The 21,123-nt window shown below is 31.2% G+C and overlaps 1 protein-coding gene across 1 annotated transcript in view; it reads left to right on the forward strand.

Moving 5' to 3' along the window:
- The first annotated feature begins 200 nt into the window (after positions 1 to 200).
- The window catches only part of LOC124946534 (guanylate cyclase 32E), a 117,753-nt gene continuing 96,830 nt past the window's right edge, over positions 201 to 21,123 (forward strand). Inside the window, exon 1 of the mRNA XM_047487322.1 lies at positions 201 to 614. The gene's annotated coding sequence lies outside the window, so the exon portion shown is untranslated. The remainder of the gene's footprint in view (positions 615 to 21,123) is intronic.

The following is a 21,123-nucleotide window of genomic DNA, read 5'->3' on the forward strand; positions in this document are numbered from 1 at the left end:
AAAATGTAAGTTATTGAAATTTTTAAGTAATACAAATTATCCATCGAAACGAGTTCGATTCGTGTCACTGTCTAAGAATTGAAAAAAGTAGTCAAATTTAAATTGAGGAAGTTCAAATAAGATAAAGAAGGGATTAGAGTCGAGAGCGCAAGCGCGTTGACACACACGCGCTCTTGATCGGAGAGTTTGGCGTCGTCGCGTTGCCGTCGCGACGCTCTCCGACGCTCTAGCCACGACGTTGTGAGAACCCGCGAGAGCAGTGCGCGTCCATACGTCGCGACAGTCGTTTCTACGTTTCTCTGTCTATTTCTCTATCCTTTTCTCTCTCTTTCTTTGTCTTCTTCTTTGCATATCAGCAGCTTCCTTTTATGGAGCGAATCGTTTCACGCGAATTGTCGTGACGTCCTCAATCTGAACGTTCTCATTCCACGAAAAAAAGAATTTTATTCATCAGAGTGACATCGGAAAAAATATCACATCTTAGTCCACGTGGAGATAGCGTCTTTGAACAACAGATTCTAAGTTCGGACAATTTCAAGAGTCCTTTTTCAATTCTAGAATTCGTTCGTCCGGTTTCACAGAATGCCATTCTTCAACTTGAATTGGATAATAAGGTAAACATGACTTAGAATTGTTAGGTACATTTCGATTAAATGTTAAGTATTTCTTTTTTTTTATGAATCATAAATAGATATATAAGCTTGATATAAACTTAAAAAAAAATGCTATAGTAAATTTAACAGCAATTTTTGAATCAAGTTAACTTTCTTTAATTGCAAGAATGACATATAATCCTTTCAACGTTCAGCTGTAACGAATTATGTATATATCGAGAAATATGTTATAATTTTATAGAACCTTAAGATTCCTACTATAAAAACTCATACGTATATTTTATTTTTATTGTAACGCCGACAAGTGGAATGCAAAAATCGTGTGCGTAAAGTTGTCCGTTGTCAAAATTTAATTTTTTTTTATGTATTTATGTTATATTAAATTTAGTTCAAAGTGACCCTTTTTCATTTTTTCTTCCTCGTAAAATTGAAAAGATCTTATCTCATTTTTTTTATATCATCTTGCTTAATGAACGTACCAATTTGAAATAAAATAATAACACACATATAATTCATATTAATAAATTTTTAGTCATTTATCAATACACAGAGAAAGATTTTTATTATCGGGGAAGATAACATTTCGTCGATTAGATCGATTTGTCGTTGATTCCTAAGGGTATTCTCTTCAAAATTCTCATGTTTGCAAGTGTATACATATTTATATATAAGCACACATACATAAATGTAGATGGTGTGTATGTGGCACGTAGACTTCCACTCTTCTATCCTTCTTATCCCTTCTTGGTGATTCCACAGTGATATCGACTCTAGAGCTCCGCGTGCACTACCACGAAAGATATTCCACTTTTAGTTTTCTTTCGCGAAAACCTCGACGTTTTTTTAGAGAAGGGGGAAGCTTTCACGTAATACTCGTGCCTTGAATCTTACCGAGATAGGAGATTGTTGTAAGGAAATTGCGATCGACATTTTTGTGAAACCGAGGAGAAGGCATTTGAATTTCTAAAACAATGAGAGAGAGAGAGAGAGAGAGAGAGAGAGAGAGAGAGAGAGAGAGAGAGAAAGAAATAAAGATCCACGTGAATCTTGTCTATATAACATTTATCGTTATGTTCCATACGATAGTGATCGCGAGTAAAAATGTTACTGTCTTTTATAAAAGAAATTTCTAAAACTTACCGAAGGAATACTTAATTTCCTCTTCAATTTAATTTCCTTTCAATACGAAATCTAATTCTTCAATAAATAATTTGCATTCTTTGCATATATTGCTCAAAGAATCAAAAAATAATGAAAAAAAAAAAAATATATATATATGTTGTTAATTGTTTGTTAACATATATATATATATATATTTTTTTTTTTGAACTTCGTAAGATTTTTTAATTTTTTATTATAAAAAAATAGATTTTTATTCTACAGAAATTTATTTAATTTTGTTTTTCGATTAATGACAATCTGCGAAAACTCAAATTCAAGAATCTCTAGAGTTGACTGAAATTTTCGAAGTAAGTTACAAAAATACGTGTCGTTTCTTTTAATGGTCCTATGTGGTAATATGATGTTACATTTGGCTCATTAGATATATACGTTCGTATTTATATGTTACTATACATATATATCCCTTATCGTCAACAAATGAAAGAAATGTTTTTGTTTCTTGCATGGTTTTTATCACATGTCCTTGTGAAAATATGTTTTTGACCATTATCTTTTTTTTATCTACTTTTCTAAGTCATTCTTCATCGCAGTTTAAGAAGGTAGAAATATCTCTTGATTTTTTTTTCTCTTTATTTGTCCTGTGTCTATCATAGTCTAAGTATACATACATATATAGGTAGTACAGATGTGTGTATGTACGTATGTATGCACGAATACTTTCCAATAATATTCGGAATAAATTTGGTCAAGGATACAAGAGGCGGCGAGTGTTACTGTCATATTCTCATATCAAGTGCTTTGACACGAACTGTACAATGACACTTGGAAATATCGAAAAAATCGACTTTGTTACATATTTGTACATTTTTTCAATACGCATATATGAACGTATATAAATACTCTTGTATCTTGAATATTTTATCATTGAGTAGACAATGATACTTAACAATTGAAAAAATCGAATTTGTTATACATATATCCATATATTTTTTCAACCGTATGTACATGTATTTGTACGTACATACATTGTTAAACAAATTTTATGCCAGGAGAAATTTAAATTTTTTGGCTTTTTGACATGGTCTCGTTCTCATCCGTTTCGAAATTTAATCGTTTATCGGTTTATAAGCTAGCTGAGTGCTTGGAAGTATTAAGTTCAAGTACATAATAAATTCTTCGTCTTATGTTCCTTGTGGCTAACTTTTCACGAATAACGCTATCTCGAAAGAGTTTCTCGATATATGGAGCATATGAAAGAGGAAAAGAATATCGCCGTGAAAGAAAAACTCAAAAAAAAAGTATCTTCTTTTTAATATATCGCTATTTTATTTAGAAGTCATTGTTTTTGAATGGTTACCGTGGTAACTCATAAAAATGTATATGTTATTGTAGATAAGAAAATATTTCAAGTTAATATATAGAATTTATTTATTTATCATATAACAAATAAAAAATTAATTAGTTAAATAATTCGATGAGTTTTATATAATTGCAAGTTTTTATATTCAAACTCACTTGCTTTGAAATAATTAGGATATAACAAAATTTTTAGAACGTACTGTCAAATTACAATTTAGAAAATGCGTCAAAATGTTGAAGAGAATATGAATGTACGAAAATAGGAAAGTAAAAAGGGTTGGACTTTCACTATAAAGGCAAAACTCTTGATCGTGTATGCTCGGTCGAATGTATTTAAGTAAAAAAACGTATTAAGTAAATGGATTGAGTTTTCTCGCGTGTCGCGATTTATGATCAATCTTAACTCGTATTCGTTGTCTAAGTGGTAACTAATTATTTTCATAAATTCTGTCGCATTTAGTTTCGAATGCATTATATGTATTCACATGACTTCTCTGTAATTACATTAGTGAGTATATCTTGCCTAGATTATAATATTTAATTAAATCTTTTCTCGCTCTCCCCTTTCTCTCTCTCTCTCTCTCTCTCTCTCTCTCTCTTTCTCTCTCTCTCTCTCATTCTGTTTGTCTTACTGTCTTTTTATCTTTTATCACATTACAAATTTATTACTTCCTCCAATTTGGCAAGTATAAAAGAAGTACAAGACATATCAAATGATGCTATTCATAAGTCCATCGATCGTCTGACTTAGAAATTTTTCCTCTTTACGGCTATCTAACTTGTCACCAAGTACATCCAATTTCTCATATAGTACTTATGTTTATCTCATATCATCGTTCGAGATATATCATAATTCTCAATGAGATTCTCGTTTTGAAATTGGGAAAATACAAAGTCCAACTTATTTCTGATTCTTTCATTATTTCGTAAAATATGTTTTTCGAATTATCTGAAAAAAAAAAATTGAACAACACGGTCCTACAAAGATCGTTTGTTTTATTTGGATTCAAGATTTTAAATTTTCAGGTTTAGAATATCGTATCAAGGATAATCGATATAATAGAAAATGATGATGAACGTCCCAAACGAATTCGATAATCTTATTGTATTGATTACTTTTAATATATCTAGACTTTTTCGTTCTTTTTCGCTCATGCATTCTGATAAGATCAGAATGCATGAAGAAAATTGCTAAGAGGTCGTTTCATTCGGCTATCGCAGTTTTTCTAAGATAGTATTTTTGTTTTATGGAAATAGCCCATTACGGTCTTTCTTTCTTTCTCTTTTTCTTTTTTTCTTGTTTTAGTTTGAAGAAAAATTATTTTTATCGTTTCCAACGTTGTTTCAAATTGCCAACCGCAATATACCTAACTTTTTTTTTTTTCTTTTCTTTTACCAGCAGTAACACCAAGTTTTCTCACGTAGTAGCAATTTTCTTTGCAATATTCAATGTTGAGCTTTTACTAGGCAAGAGGGATACTCAGTTTTACGTGTTGCGTGCACGACTTTTCATGTCCTCTCGAACGATGGCATTTCTTCGGTAAACGGAAAGTCTTTCCGTTAAAACATCCTCTTTCGTTTCTTCATGATCGAGATCTTTTTTCCTAACATTCGTAAAATATTCACGTAAAATCTTTTTCTCTTAACCTTGAATGTATTTTTCGAAAGAAATTAGGATCGAAATAACAAAAGTAAATATCAATTAGTACGACGCGTCATTTATCAAGTATTATCAAAATATATTTTAATGAGAACTATTGAGAGAATTTTTTTTTAATGAATTTTCGAATACTTAAAGATCAAGTCATTGTACGAACACTAAAAAATTATACTGCCGTATAAGAAATACTCAAGCCAAAGCATATACTCTTTACGATCGCTCGTAAAATACGTCTGTATTTCTGCTAATGTCTTATCCACTTCGTTTATTACAGTTTACCTCAAGGAATAGTGATTCTTCCGTCGCTACGTAGTAGCCTTCTTTTGCTGCCAAATGGCGGCTCCTTTGAGAAGTACTCATTAACGAACGGAGAAAAAATTTCGAACAAGATCAATCCGTAAACGTTAATTCTTACGGAGGTAAAAGAAAGAGTCGGATTGTGAGAAATTAATGGACTTTTTCGATCTACTCTCAGGAATTAAATGTTATCGATTCTTGGAGTCACAATGTGACTTATCGAGATTAGTTTCCGTTTTCATATGTACAAACATCATCTTTATCAAAGTCTTCTTTCTCGACGTATCGAGGTCGTTTGTTTGCTACATTACTTTGTTTCTTGCAGCGAAGATATTCGAAATATTCCCGAACAATTGAGTTCGTTCTTAAGATGCTTTTGATAAGAAACTATCAATTTAAAGATGGAAAAATGACGACGCTGTGGAAAATTTTCTATCGCACATCGTCCAAGTAATTTTCCTTCATGTGTTCTTATGAGAAGCACCATTCATGGGATATATCGCTTCGTTGATCCTATAAATTTTTTGTTCATAGACCATACTATAACTTCAAGAAATGACTTCTTGAAGTTATAGCGATCGATAAGAGCATTTATACATCTGGAAAGTGACAAAAGTACGATAATATGGATATTAAAATAGCTCATCTCAGAATGACTCGAATTATTAATTTTATTGATAATATAAAATAGATATATCTCAAGAATATTTCTAAAAACTATTCAGAATTAAATTTCAATTGATCTTCATAAAAATTATTTTGTTTTACTACAATTGATTTGTAATTTACACGATATAGATGCGAGTAACGAATCATTTTGAACTAACAATAGATACGATCGAGAGTCACGAAGAATCGATAATTGAAATAGGCGAGCTAGGATCGAATTCTAAAACAAACTAATTGTAGCTAACGTGTTGATAGCGTGGATTCGACTCTTGTCTAGGTACATCTACTCCTCGCCATTATCACGACTCTCCTTGGAACATAGATGGTACTTAACTGTTACATCGAAACTCGCCGAGTTCAGGAGGTTGTTCGACTTCGAAATGTTAGATCCTGATGCGGCCTGGTATCCAAGGATTGTTGCATCTCCTGTTGGTGAATGCGGTCGAATGCGAGTACTCACTAATCTCTAAAATACCTACATAGGTCTCTTGTCTGTCTTTCGTATGTTTTTGTTCGTAGTTTCAAACTAAACCATCAGAAACCGGATATTTTTGAAGAAAAAAAGAGGAAACCGGTGAGAAAAAAAATTAGAGAGGGATAAATAAATGGATAGATTTATTATAATTTCCATAGTAATATCAAAAATTTATAAACAATTAATATGAAGGTACGAATAAGTACTTATGGATAATGCATTAAAGTAGTAATAAATAAAAATATAAATTTAACATGATTGTAACATTAATGTAACATGAGTCTAAATACAAAGTAGATATAAACAAAAATATATACTTAAAAAAATACTTAGGAAGATATTCAGAATATTTATATACTATATATATATATATATATACGTGCGCGCGCATACACACACAGTATTACTGTTTAATAGAGTAAAAGAGATAGATAGTAAAAGTCTGCAAGTAGTTGAATAGAGAACAGTAAAGAACGAAAGTCAAGGATGTGTAGAAACTTAAACATTGTTGGAAAACACGAGATCTTGGATAGGAAGATTAGACGGAAGAATATAGAGAAAGAAGAGAGAGAGAGAAGAGAGAGAGAGAGAAGGGAAAGAGAGAGAGAAGAGAGAGAGAAGAAGAGAGAGAGAGAAGAGAGAGAGAGAGAGAGAAGAAGAGAGAGAAGAAGAGAGAGAAAGAGAGAGAGAGAGAGAGAGAAAAAAAGACAGACGGACTAAAGGGACAGGGAACAAGAACGGATCCGCCCTAGAATGGTTTGCTCTTCGAGTTGGCCGCTGCCGCACCCTCTTGACTCTGACATGCGCCATGACCCGCATATAGGTAGCCGTAGGTATATGTTCCGTTGTTTCTCCACGCTTTCCGCGTATCCGCAAGTATGAAAACGCAAAAGAAAGAAACGTCCGATCGTATTAGACTGTTTCCTTCTTCCCTTCTTCTTATCTATACTTATTCTCTCTTTCTCTCTCTCTCTCTCTCTCTCTCTCTCTCTCTCTTTCTTTTTTTTCCTTTTTGAACTTGGAATCCTTCGTGATCCTCTCGAAGTACGGTGGATACATCGTATCAGCACGTACGGTGTTGCATTTGATGTATCTCTCTCCCTCTCTCTCTCTCTCTCTCTCTCTCTCTCTTCCCTTTTCTCTCCTTCTCTTTTCTTGAACATATGCGTAGCGTGCATACATTCTTCACGTAACAACATGGGTTAAATTCCTGTAGGATTTCTTGCAAAGCAAATTATTCCGTATACGTATTTCAAAAAAAGAAAACGATACGTAAGTTTCAAGGTTATTCTTTAATATCTTTTCTTTACTTTTTAATTCGTGATCTTCGTATTATGAGAATGTATGTTTCGGATTAATGATAACGCACGTTACTATATATTCTATTTTTTGATTAGTAATAGGTAGTTAGAATAGTTTCGTAACTTTGTAATTTTATCATGTACTTCGTTAGAAGAACTAATCAAACTCAATTAAAGTGGAGATTTTATATTTCTTATTTGATCAAAGGATCTAAGAAAGGAGGAACATAATCTTCATATGATAACGATATTGATATTATTTTTCAATATCAATGAACGTGATTACATTCCGAAAAATCTTGTTTAACGATCGAATCGCTTGGTTCGATTTTAAAAATATTTCGAAGAGATAAAATGAGAATTATTTTTATGATTTCGGTTATTGTTTAACGGAGAGATCGCTGCTATGTGAGCGCAAATATTTGAATAAATTTCAACGTTTCGATTCCGCGCATATTCATTTCGATGTTCCTACACGCTCTCTGTTCTCATAAAATTATCGAGCCGAGGGAGTGTACACGTTGGTGTATATACGCTCGAATACGCATCCGTATTACGTGCTTTCTCCGTTAACACGCAGGATTTATCATTCTCCCGTTAAGATAGCTACAACGACTCACCCCTTGGTCTTTTTATCATTTTTATTACACAAAAGTTCGCTTCGTTGACGTGATAAATTCAGACAAACGTTCGATCATTTAAAACATGCTTCGACGATTCAAATTAATTTTAATGATTTCGAGTCGAATGTTTTATTGGAAATTGCATCAATGGAAATCGTTTACGTTCGTTTATATATTTCAAACATTTCATTACATTCGTATCAAATTTTAATAGATATCGCTTTCTTTTTGACAATTGCTTTTTTTACATGTGTAATTTATTTACATTAGATACTACTTATGATAGGGATTTAAAAAATAAATACATAATACATAACATCATTTCTTATCTTTCGTGATTTATCTAATCGCACGTAGGTATTAAATTCTTTTCTTATCATAAAACAATAAAAATAAAACGAAAGAAATGTTCAGATTTAAGATTTCGATTATTATGGTTATTAATAGACGATGGATGTTTATGGAAATGTATATTTTTATACGAAACAGATATATTAATGGAATCTGAACACAAATTTGTTTTGTGAATAGAAGATTTTAAAAATATATTTTTATATTTTGCATTTTTGGTATAATTAATATATTTTGGATATTTATGTTTAATAACATATATAATAACATATGTAAGAATATATTGTATATGTTATCTGTTTTACATATGCATAATAATGTAAGTACATTAAGGCTTATTTAAACACCATACCATAGTCATAATATAGAAATTGGAAATTCGATGGAAAGATTGAATAATTCAATTGGAATATATATAAATTGCATAACTCATTTAAAAAATATTTCTGATAATTACAAAGAAAAAATTGATGGAAAAGTAAATGCCATTTTGAAAAAAAATGTAGAATTTATCGTATTATCACAAATTTCTAGTATTTTAAGTAACGAGGTTTTACGAGAATTAATAAATGGAGTAAATTTAAGTAGAGAGGTCATTCTCAGCATATAAATTAATTTTGACAAATAAACATCATCAATTAACAACATCAAATTTATAAAATATGGTCATAATTTATTGTAATGAAAATTACTATGATAGCGAAATCATACTATATTATGAATGTACTACAATAATTACGAAAAGTATTATTAAATATATGTATCTATTGTGAATATTGTGTAACATATAATGATTATTATATTATATGTAATGTATACATATTCTGCACATTTTTAGTAGATATATGAATATTTTACGTGAATATTTTCTTGAATATTTATTGTGTCATACGTCATTGTTATGCAATTCATGTCTGTTTATATAACATATTTATGTACGTTTCTTCTTACATTCTTATTATATTTGATCGAATCTATAGGACGTAATAAATTGTACACGTGATGTTTTTGAAATAAGAACGATTAAATATACTACAATGATTACGAAAAGTATTTCTATTAATTCGAAAGAAAAGATGGCTGGATATCATCCGGGAATTATAGGCGTTTTAAGATGAACTGGCTTTAATGCTTACGTTATTCGTGAACGCATGGGTTCGAAATCGATGAAGGGTTAACGCCAATAGCCTCGGAAACAACATCGGAAGTGTCGAGAAGCGACGTCTTTCTATTATCCCTGGGATGCCGCGTGCTGTGCGCACGATGACATCGATTTTTCTTTCCCCCTCCCTTCTTCAGAATTCTACCATTCGTCTCATTCGCTACGATCGAGAGGTCGTTTACGATTACGGGGCGCGGCCCTTTTTCCAGACGGTGATCCTTCTGCAAGGACGCGATTTCTTCTTTATTTTTCGGTCTGAATCCTTCCTGCTTTCACGCTTAGGATCAAGGTTTATCTTTTGGATTGGTAGATGTTCTATACTCTTCTTCGAGATAACTCGATCGATACTTCTGCTCGACGTTCCGTAAAATTTTTTCTTTAGATTGCACAGGAACCATGTAATTTATATAAGTTTGTTTTTCCTTCGTGAGATATAAAAAAAAAAAAAAAAAAGAAAAAAAGAAAAACTAAGCGAATATTTTTTTACCTTAGCACATCATTTTCTTTAACACCTGAGTACATGATATTTCCATTTATAACGTTCGTTATATCATCGAGTTCAAAGATAATTTTATTTGAGTTTTTTATAAACGTATATCATTATATATATAAAAAACTAATCGTATAGGGAAAAATCTTTCAACATAGAGACGAATTGGTCAAAACGATCGGATTTCCGGAGCTGACTTAATCCCGTCGGATTACAAGAGCCCTTCTCCATTCCTTTCCACTTCTCTTGTTTCTATCTCTCACTCTCTCGTGGAAGAAGGAAGGAATGATGGTATTGTCGGGAATGCTCCGAGAATGTCTCTCGAGAATATTAACGAGAGCGAGCGTGAAGAAGAAGATAGAAAGAAAGAAAGATATAGCGTACAAACGCGAAAAGGGCTATCGTGAGTTGCTGGCTCGCTAGGCATTCGTTTAAAACGCGAGAGAATGAAAGAAGTGACGTTGAAATGGCAACGAGGGAGAAAGAAAAAAAAAAAAGGAAGGATAAAAGCCTTGCACAGAAACGAATCTTCGCTCGGTTAGTGCCTAGGAAACTGGAAAACGAGTGGAAAATAGTTTTCTGAAACTGCGAATTCTCACGTACCTATTTCATTCATTTCTTTCGATTTTATTTTGCAACTTTAAATTCAACTCTTTTTGCTTTTATTATTTCTCTCTCTTTTTCTCGCAGATTTACGTATTAACCTTACCACAACGTGGTCAACTTTCGTGGTCAAAGGAAGACATTTAATAAAAAAAAAAAAAACCTTCTGGTTTTACTCTACGTGTATATAGACGCTTTTAACAAGGAAGATATAGTCAATGAAAAACCTTACTCTTTCTCTCTCTCTCTCTCTCTCTCTCTCTCTCTCTCTCTCTCTCTTTCTCTTTATTACGGTTCATTTCACCTCTTTCCCATACTTCTATACACACACACACCCCCACACACATACACCGTTCATCCCAAAGCTCTGGACTTTCTTGCGAGGACGTAATCAAACCAACGAAACGATATGTATGATGCAAATAAAAAGTATTTAAAGCGATATGCGTGATGTGAGAGAAGAATGTTACAAATACGAAGAACAAAAGAAATAAAGAATAATGAAAGAATGTTACAAATACAAAGAACAAAAGAAATAAAGAATAATGAAAAAATGTTAAAAAGAAACGATAGATTAGAAGAATGAATATTAGAAGAATGATGAACATGTGAGAAGAATGTGTGCGTGTGAACGAATGCAAGACAGAAGAATGCAAATAGATGAATGGTCTTTGTTTAAGAATAGAAGAGACTCACAAGGCAATTTACCGCAAAATATGAAACCTTGAGATATGTAGAGCATATATAGATATGTATAATGCAATTTTTTGTAATGCTCTAATTCATTCACAAGCGAGTAAAGTAGATACCTACAAATTCAGCTACTTTTCGATTTTATGTCGTAGCTAGAAAATCGTAAGAGATAGAAAAAAAGTTTTCAAACATAAGTTACTTCTTTCATTTAATTAGAATTATCATTTGGTAAAAAATATATTATTTGTTATTTGTATTAAAAAAAAAAAAAATGCTGTTTCATAGTTATTTAAATTATCGATTAAGATTTTGCGTAAAAAAAAATTAATTTTAGCAAAATTATTAATATTTTTGCTTATAACTTTTCTTTAATTATATAAATAATTAATAAATATTTTAAACAAATAAATAGTAAATAAATAGATAGTCTTAATTAAATAAAATAACTTTTGTCTGAAAATCTACTTTCTATCTCTTACAATCTACTATTAATTATGACATAGAATCAAAAAATAGTTGATTTTTCAGAAGCAAATTTTACTCCCATGCAATGCATTTGAATAGTAACAAAAAGTTACATTATATATACCTACATATGCTCTACTCCCCAAGGTTCTACAATTTTTTGAATGTTTCAGTTGGAAATCCTTCGTTATCAGTCAAAAGTAAAAAATCAGTGTAGATACATATGTATTTCCGATCTTATTATTCTACTTTCTCACTTCAGACCGTAAAAATTATCAAGACAATAATAAACGAAATCGATATTGTATTAAGTTCTTGCAAAAAATCAACAATACAAATTCCTAAGACGATCATCCTTCGAAGAATGAACTTGATTATATGTCTTGGGACCTAATGTCCCCAGGCACATAACACACTCTCTCTCTCTCTCTCTCTCTCTTTCTCTCTCTCTCTCTCGCTCTCTCTCTTTCTTTTATTTTTACTCTCGCAAAATTTTAACTCGAATTTTGTAATAAAAGCTTCCGTTGAATTCGAATCGATCTATTGAAAGTTCCTCGAAGTTTCTCAATATTCTCAGAATCGTAAGTTGAATATTATATTGACGTTACGTTCAGTTAATTTGATCGATAAGTTCGATAACATAACACACAAACGTACGTTCAAAAATTGTTGTTTGTTGCACTCGTTTGTTTATCAACTTTGATCGATTCAACGAAACTTTTCGGTAAGCACGTTCATATGAGAACAAACATACTTCTCGTCGCTCGAAAATGTCTATTCTTCTTTCGGTTACTTCGTTCTATGTATAAAATAAGTCGGTTCGATGACACAAAAACCATCAAAGGAAATGATATCACGTGCTAGAAGAATGCAATTCGATATCGGTTTTACGATATCTTATAAAAATTTATTTCTCGATGTATCCTCGTATGTGGTTGTTGTTTTCTTAGTAAATAGAGCTACACGTTTTATAACTTTACAATTTCTTCTCGTGTAGGGAACTTGCCACGAAAGGAGAAAAAAAAACATCAGATAAATAACAACTTTTTATTTCGCGTATTCGTACTACATAAATACGTCGGATACATTGAATTCTCTTGGAAGCACCTAATATCGTAAAATGCGTGCAGGCCAAGATTATGTGAGTTTTAGTATCTACGAATAATTTTTTCTCGTGATTATTACATTCGAGGTTGCTGGCAGGTTTGAATAAGATCGCGTTTTACCAACGACGAAGCAGTACAATTCCATTATTCCCTTCGCTCGTTCTTGGCAACTTTCATTCGGAGAGCTTTCAACATTTCCGTGAACAACAGTAGCCTACGTCTTTTTCTTGTCCCTTTCTCTCTCTCTTCTTGTTTTTTTTTTTTTTTTAAATTTCATTTCGCGATCCAAGTTTCACAGCAAGCGTATGACTCCATTGGGATTCATTAGGCAAAATTCATTTGAACGAAGTTCTTTGTTACGTATTGTTTGAATTCAATAATAAAAATAGAATAAAATTTTCCCTTGAAAATATTTATTTAATTAATTATTGATAGAGAAAAGAAAAGCGAATTAATAAATAATGTTTACTTGCAGGTTTTCGTGAAATATATAGTTTTATAACATCAAACATTAAAGTATGTGTGTGTATGCTAAAGAAATAAGATGATGTCAACATTCTTTATATTATTATTATTTTTCTTTTTTAAACATTTCAAATACTTGTGATTTGCTGATCATAAGACGAGTTCTTTACCATGTCGCATGTTCTTTCCTTATTGCTGTATTATAATACTTTCATTGTTATTGCTGCTACAATATTCTATCTATTTTGAGTATAACTGATTTTTGTATATCGAGTGCTAAAATATTATTATTATTATTATTATTATTATTATTATTATTATTATTATTATTATTATTATTATTATTATTATCATTATTATTATTATTATTATTATTATTATTATTATTATTATTATTTTTATTATTATTATTATTATTATTATTATTATTATTATGATTATTATTATTAATATTATTATTATTCCATATTGAAAATTATCTAAGTATCATCGATACTAAGGAAGATGTAAAATCTCGTTTGTTAAAATTATTGCAAATGTCTGCCATCTGCTTCCCGAGAGAGCGTTCGCCTTGTCATAAAATTTTCATCTCCGAAAAGAATGATACCCTATACATAAGCTTGTGCTTTCTGTTTTTTCCTTGGCTTTGGCATCCCTATCGAAAGTCTTCAACCCTCCGACGAACCATTTTCAGACCGTTCATAGTCGAAAAGCAGACACGATGGAAGGGAAATTGCTAGGGCGGTTCTCACGTGCCGCTTTCGCAATTTCCGACGGTTTCGCTTTAAAAATTTCCTTCCGTTTTTTCTTCTCTCTCTCTCTCTCTCTCTCTCTCTCTCTCTCTCTGTCTCTGTCTCTCTTTCTTTTTTTTTCTCTCGTTTCGTTCTATAAAAAATAAAAAAAAAAAAATAGATTCGAGAGACATTATGAAACTATTGATCTTTTTGTCGCCTTGTTCTGAGTTGTTTTTCACTATTCGTTCATTTAACTATATTGCTCGTGACGTAAAAAAAAAATTAATTAAAATGATTTCTGTTTTATAAATCATCGTACGTGTCAAAGTCTCGCGTCTAAGTTCAAATAATCGAACTATTAATCGAATCTAAGGAATAGAATATAGAGAAATCTAAACGAACGTAATAAATTCTGAACGTAACTTGCCGTAATTTCTGTTTTATACAATGAAAAAAAGTTATTACTCTATGCCGAGATACATCCATGAAAACTTTCCTCTCATTTTGCCGTACCCGTCCTTGCCGTCGTCGTCGCCGTGGAAACGGCTCGTGCCAATACGTGAACATGGACGATTCATACGTCATTTATGAAAGAATATATAGATATGCGACACCAAGAGTGAGAAAAACAGAGAAAAAGAATCGTCGTTGACACAACATGTGCGAGTAACAAGCATCTTCTTTTCTATTTTCTTTTCGAATTTTTTACCTTGTTTATCCTATAAGCAATTTCTCGATTTTTATCCATATTTTCTAATGGAAATTTCCTTATTCGTCTTGAAGTACATAAATATATGGATTTAGTCGTACTTTAGCGATGACCCATTTGTCTTTATATATATATTCTCCTATAGATACGTTTAAATATTCTATATATATATAGATATATATGTATATAACGTATATACTTACATAGATATATACTGTAACACCTAAGTTCAGTGAATAATAATATTCGAGGAAATTGTAAGATCATTATGTTCTCTGTTAATACATTTTTACATGAGATCAAAGAAATGTGTGCAACAAATGTCTATGTTCTATATAAGCACGAAGATAAATTTGATACGTATGTAATACTTTGGTATGGAAGGAAATAGAGAAAAGAGAAGATTGTATCAGAAGCTGTACATATATATCTATGTTCTTTGAGGTCGCCCGTGGCTTACCTTAACTTACATACAGTATTTCGATACCAGGATAGATCGATATCAGGTTTTAAATGGACGACCTACTCGCCTCTCTATCATAATTCTTCTTTGCCCAAGTAAAATCATATTTCGTGTCACGAGATCGCCGACTTTCGCGGGATTTCGGCTTAAACTTTCACTTCGAGATGTTTCGTACAAAATTTCTACGATGCCGCCATTCGAATAACTCGCAGATGTGTCCAAGTATTTTAGTTTTAATTTATTTTATAAAATTATTCATTTATTAGAATTAAAAATCGATATTTCTGATCGGAATGGAAATTAATATTATTTATTTCTGTTCGAATTTTTTTTTTTTTTCTTTCTCTCTATCCCAGTTACCTTTTATTTATATTTTAACAAAGCTTTTCATGCTTCTATATCGCATTTTTTAAATATATATAATAATGGAACTATTATTTATTACACGGCGAAATTCATAAAATATATTGTACCGCTTTTGTTCTTTTCCTACCAGTATCGAAATTTCAATTTTAGCAGAGTTAACGCTTTATTATATATTATTTTTCTTTTATTTTCTTTTTTCTTTTTGATAGGACTTCGAAAAAAGGAATTTATCTTTATTACGTTCTAATGCATAATCTATTCTTTCTCACCTCCTTCCAATTTGATCTTCGTCTTGAAAAGGATAAAATTAAATTGACGTACCTCAGGGAGTATGAACGAAATGATGTATGTAGCGTACCCAACACGTGTTTCTATACGTCGGTGAAAAACGTATTACTTCTTATATAGATTTCAAGATTTGAAGAGTAGATATATAAACGAAAAATAGAGATACCGAGAGATAGTAGACGTCGGTCAAAGAAAAGCTTTCCTCTCTTCTTTCATGTTTCTTATGTGAAGTTGTCTGAGAGTCTCTCACGTTTTAGCATATTTCTTGAAGATTTTAAAAGCTTCCGAGCACACGTTTTATAATGGAAATACTGATAAAATTTTCGGAAGGAATGACACGTACGAAAGTAAATATAAAATAATTTCTATGAATTTTAAGGTATAATGAAAAACGAAGAACGTTATGAGGAAAGAAATCCAATGATTACCCTTAACTCAAACAAATGGAAAGATAAATTTATCGTCAAGCCAATATCTTTCACCCAGTTTTCGTTTTTTTCGACGAGAACGACATATCATTCGCGAAAAGAAGACGGTTCAGTGAAAAGAAGAGAGAGAGAGAGAAAAAGAGACATAGACAGAAAAAAGGTATAAGCAAAGTATAAATATCGATTATGTTTTTTTTTTCCTTCCATACTACAATACATTTATACATAAGAAATCTAAAAAAAGAAACCGAGTAACTTATTGTCTCTATGAGAGGGCTATCTTTTTCTGTAATATCTTTTATGAGAGCTTAAAGCTATCGAATTCTCGTCGTTTCTTCGATTTAATCGTTAGGACATATTATTTTTCAAGCATAAAACGATTTTCTTTTGCAAATAACATCTCAAGTAACTAAAAATATCGAACTAAAAAGAAATTTATTTCTACAATACACCATCGGAATTTTTACGATCGGTTTAAGTTTTCTGGGAAATCGTTATCGAAGGGCTTTAGGAGCAATCATCTCCAAGGTAACAACTTCGGTAAGCTAAAACAATATTATTTTTTCTCAACGATAAAAATGTTAATCAGCGTATTTCATCGAATATAATTTTACCGGGGTTTTCTTTAACACTCGAAAAAATTATAAGACATGAAATTTGCAGAAGAAAAAAAGAAAACCGGAAAGATATTTTCATTAGAAAAAAGAAATCGTCTAATCGTTACGTAACTCAGTTTCTAAAGAATTATACACATATACAATGATATGAGTTTAGTTAAATTAATTTTTTCCATATCTCAGGACACATGTATATATGTATATCGATGAATACGTACGGTCAATCTATTTATCAGTTCCTTTATTTATGTAATTAATTTCATTTAGAATTTAGTATCCATTAATAAAATGACAATTTTTCATATCGTTGTTGCAATGGTAATATGTGGTCGAATTTTAAGTATTTAGTAAAAATAAATGTTTAATATTTTTCGAACACGATTACTTATATAATGTATGTTTGTATACATATATTTAGATACCTTTATAGTTTCATATCTTCTCCTTCGAAATAAACATGTCTTTCGAAGCCATTTTTTCGAGCCACTAACGATAAATACTTTTAGAAGAGAATAAAGCGAGTGAGAAAGGAAAAAGGGGAGACAATCTCTTCAGAGAGATCCACCTTTTTCTTTTTTATCATCCCTCGAGGCACGTGGCTGAATCGAATCTGATAAATAAGAAAGACGAAGATACAAAATGGTGGTTGGAGAAAAATTTCCTTCTGTCTCGAGCAACCGTCGACGACGCCGTTGTTGTCCTTCAAATTCAACGAAAGACCTTTCTTTTTTCTCTCTCAGTATTATCCTTGATGTGCTGTAATAATTCTTGAAGTGACAAGCAAAACGATGAATTCCTTTTATATATATATATATATATATATATATATATAAAGAAATGTTTTCTTCTTAAGATTAGTGACACTACGTATCAGTATAGTTAACGAAATGAAGATCATGAATTCGATGGCGTCGTTTAGTCGGTATAACGGGATTCGTTGAGGTTAAAACGCTTCACGAACCAACGTATTTGTCAAGAATTTCGTTGAAATGGGGGAAAATAGGCCGGAAATGGTGCTCGTAAATCTTCTTTCGAGCATCAAATCGTGATTCTTTAACGTATTAGTTACTTCTTTTTCCATTGGAACCTCGCATGTGGAAGATTCGAAAAATTAGCTCAATTTCGAGAAGCTTAAGGACATATCGTTCAAGCTTAGACTTGTCGTACGTAAAGATTTTTTATTTTTCTTCTATTTTATCTTAAAGATGAAAGAAAAAAAATATCATCATTTTCGAAACAACGTAGTCAATTTTTCTCTCTTTTTCTCTCATTCTTCATATATTGGGGGGGTTGATTCATAAATAAGTGCCAGTTGTAAGTAAGGAATTTCTTACAATAAAACGGCGCTTATTTATGAATCGATTTATATATGATTGATAAGAAGTAACATTATCTCACTGATTGTAGCATTTACATTTGCCAATGCCGAAACTCGAACGACCAATTATCTAGATAATTATTAAATAATTAATTATTTGCCCAGCATATTGCATGATCGAGGTAAAGGCGATAACTTATTCATCTCGTTTTAATCAAATTTTCTTGCTCGGGGTTAAACGATCGATGAATTTTATTCGTGTATGATCATAAGCATACGATTCTGCATTTGAATATGTTGAAAGGTAAACTTTAAAGATTTGTTCGCGTGACATCAGCCTATGTATATGTATTTAAATAGATATATATGTACTGAAATATACCGAGTCATAGATTTGAACTACATGATAAGTAATCGAGATTTTCTAGTTCATTCGATTTTTCGATTTGATAATTTTCTATTAGGTAGAGAAATCATCAAATTGATATCCGAGAATATTACAGGTCCAAAAGAAAAATAAAAGAAGAATAGTATTATATGTCGTTCGTTATATAACGTTAATAATAACATGACATCGTTAGTAAAGAAGAAAAAGAAAAAGAAAAAGAAAAAGAAAAAGAAAAAGAAAAAGAAAAAAGAAATCAAGATAGAAACCAGCTTGGTACGAATGATATTTTCCTTTTTTTCCTTAGCGTCTTATTGTTATAAGTACTACGTACTTACTTTTTTCTTCTCTTCTTCTTTCATCCATGAACGAGCGTTGCAAACATTGTTATTATCGTTATCATTTGTATCGTTATCAGTCGAGAAAATGATTATCGTTCGACAGAGAGTTCCACCAGGTGCCACTCATTTTCGATATTTTTTTATTTTTTTTTTTATTTGTTTGTTTTCTTCACCCTTTCTCTTTTTTATTTTGAAAAAGATATTTACTTACAAACGTGGAAGAATATTTCGGTATAACGTCTCTTTCTTATCTAATGCCAGTCTACCTTCCGTCATAAATCTCTCCCATCTTCAACGATGATTTTTTAGGACGAAGGAAATAGAGAAAGAAAAACAAAACTTGTGTACCTTATCGCTTTTCCCAAATGTAAAATAAAAACTATAAAATGAAAACAAGGTTATCTGACACGATACGTTCTCTTCGATAAATGTTCAACTTCTTTGTGTGTACGTGTCGAATATCTGCACACATGAATGTAATGCGAATAAAATTGTATGATTTTAAACAAAAGCAAATTTTTATCAAAGGTTTATGTTTCAAAAGTTGAAGTATTGTATTATTCGTTTAAAGGAGAAATATATAAATATAAAATTACATTGAAAAATATATGGCATGTCATATTTCTATTGAAATATAAATATTTCTCGAGGAAAAAGAAAGACTTTTTTCGAATTCTAATAGAATCGTAATAAATAAAAAATAAGCTGGATACAGGGACGAGGATGAATCACACAGATACTACATTTCTATTTGATAATTTTTAGAATTTCTTCTTCTAATGTTCCACGAATTTACATTTTCATTTCGTTCGATTGTAAAAGCATTGCGAGCAACAAGTAGCACGACGGTGGAATACGCCAGTAAGTATACCATCGACGTAATCGTATTCGTCGTCGTTTTAAGCAAGCATAGTAGTATATATCGTGACCTATTTTAAAAGGTGAGAATAATATTCGTGAGAAGTTTTCGTAAATCTTTTTTTGAAGATTTCTCTTAATTTCCACCCTCATTTTCGGAAAGAACTTTTCCCCTTTCGCATTCCATCTTCTTTTCTTATTTGCCTCTTTTACGAGCAGCCGAATTACTTACGTGACGAGAAGAGATATCGAAGGGTGATAGGTACTTTACTATAAATGAAGAAAAATCGAGCGATTCGAAGCTTTTATTTCATGTCATTAATTAATAAGTTCTACTAATCTTTTCCAAACCTACGATATCAACTCTGATATATTTCTTTTTGTTTTTTTCTTAAACGTTGACTATTCGTCGAATTCGACCATGCATAAATCGATATATTCACCTAATATCTTTCATAAATTTTTGTAGATAAAAAATATAAGAAAATGTATTATCATATTTTTTTACATTAGACTTTATTCTTATTAGAAAATATACATTTAGTATCTTTCAAATGTCATAAAAAGAAGTATTAAAAATAAAGTCTGCGAAATTAATTATCGGTCATCGATAATTCCCACGATATTCAACGTGTTAAAAAATTATGAAGGATATCGAATGGATACATCGATCACAAAAAATTTGTCACTTCATTCGTATTGGTAGAATTTGAGATATTATTGGAATTCGAAATTTGTATTAGTCATTTGTCACAGTTTCAAAAATTGTCGATAAAACTGTCGATAAAAATGTCAAAAGTTATAAGGAGAATATGACAATTTGCGAAGGGCCGTATACATAGAACAATGGAGATATTGTTTGAAAATTGACTTTCTATGCGTGGTTCTCACTGTTTTCGTGATCGAGAAGGGACAGTAGAAAACCTGGCGAGATGAAAAGAATAAATCGAAAGAAAGCATGAGTTGTTTCCATACGGACTTGGTCGTTTCATTGTCTCTACGGTTCATGCATGATCGATGGTGCTTCTTTCGAATGTCTTCGCCAATGTCGTCTCTTCTTTCTGTTTTTGTCCTTTATCGTGAAAATTTGAACAGGTTGCCATCTTTAAATCGACATCTCGGTCGAACGGCATTGTTTCGATTCGATCTATTGAAATCTTT

Source organism: Vespa velutina, chromosome 1, assembly GCF_912470025.1.
Source record: "Vespa velutina chromosome 1, iVesVel2.1, whole genome shotgun sequence".
Lineage (NCBI taxonomy): Eukaryota > Metazoa > Arthropoda > Insecta > Hymenoptera > Vespidae > Vespa > Vespa velutina.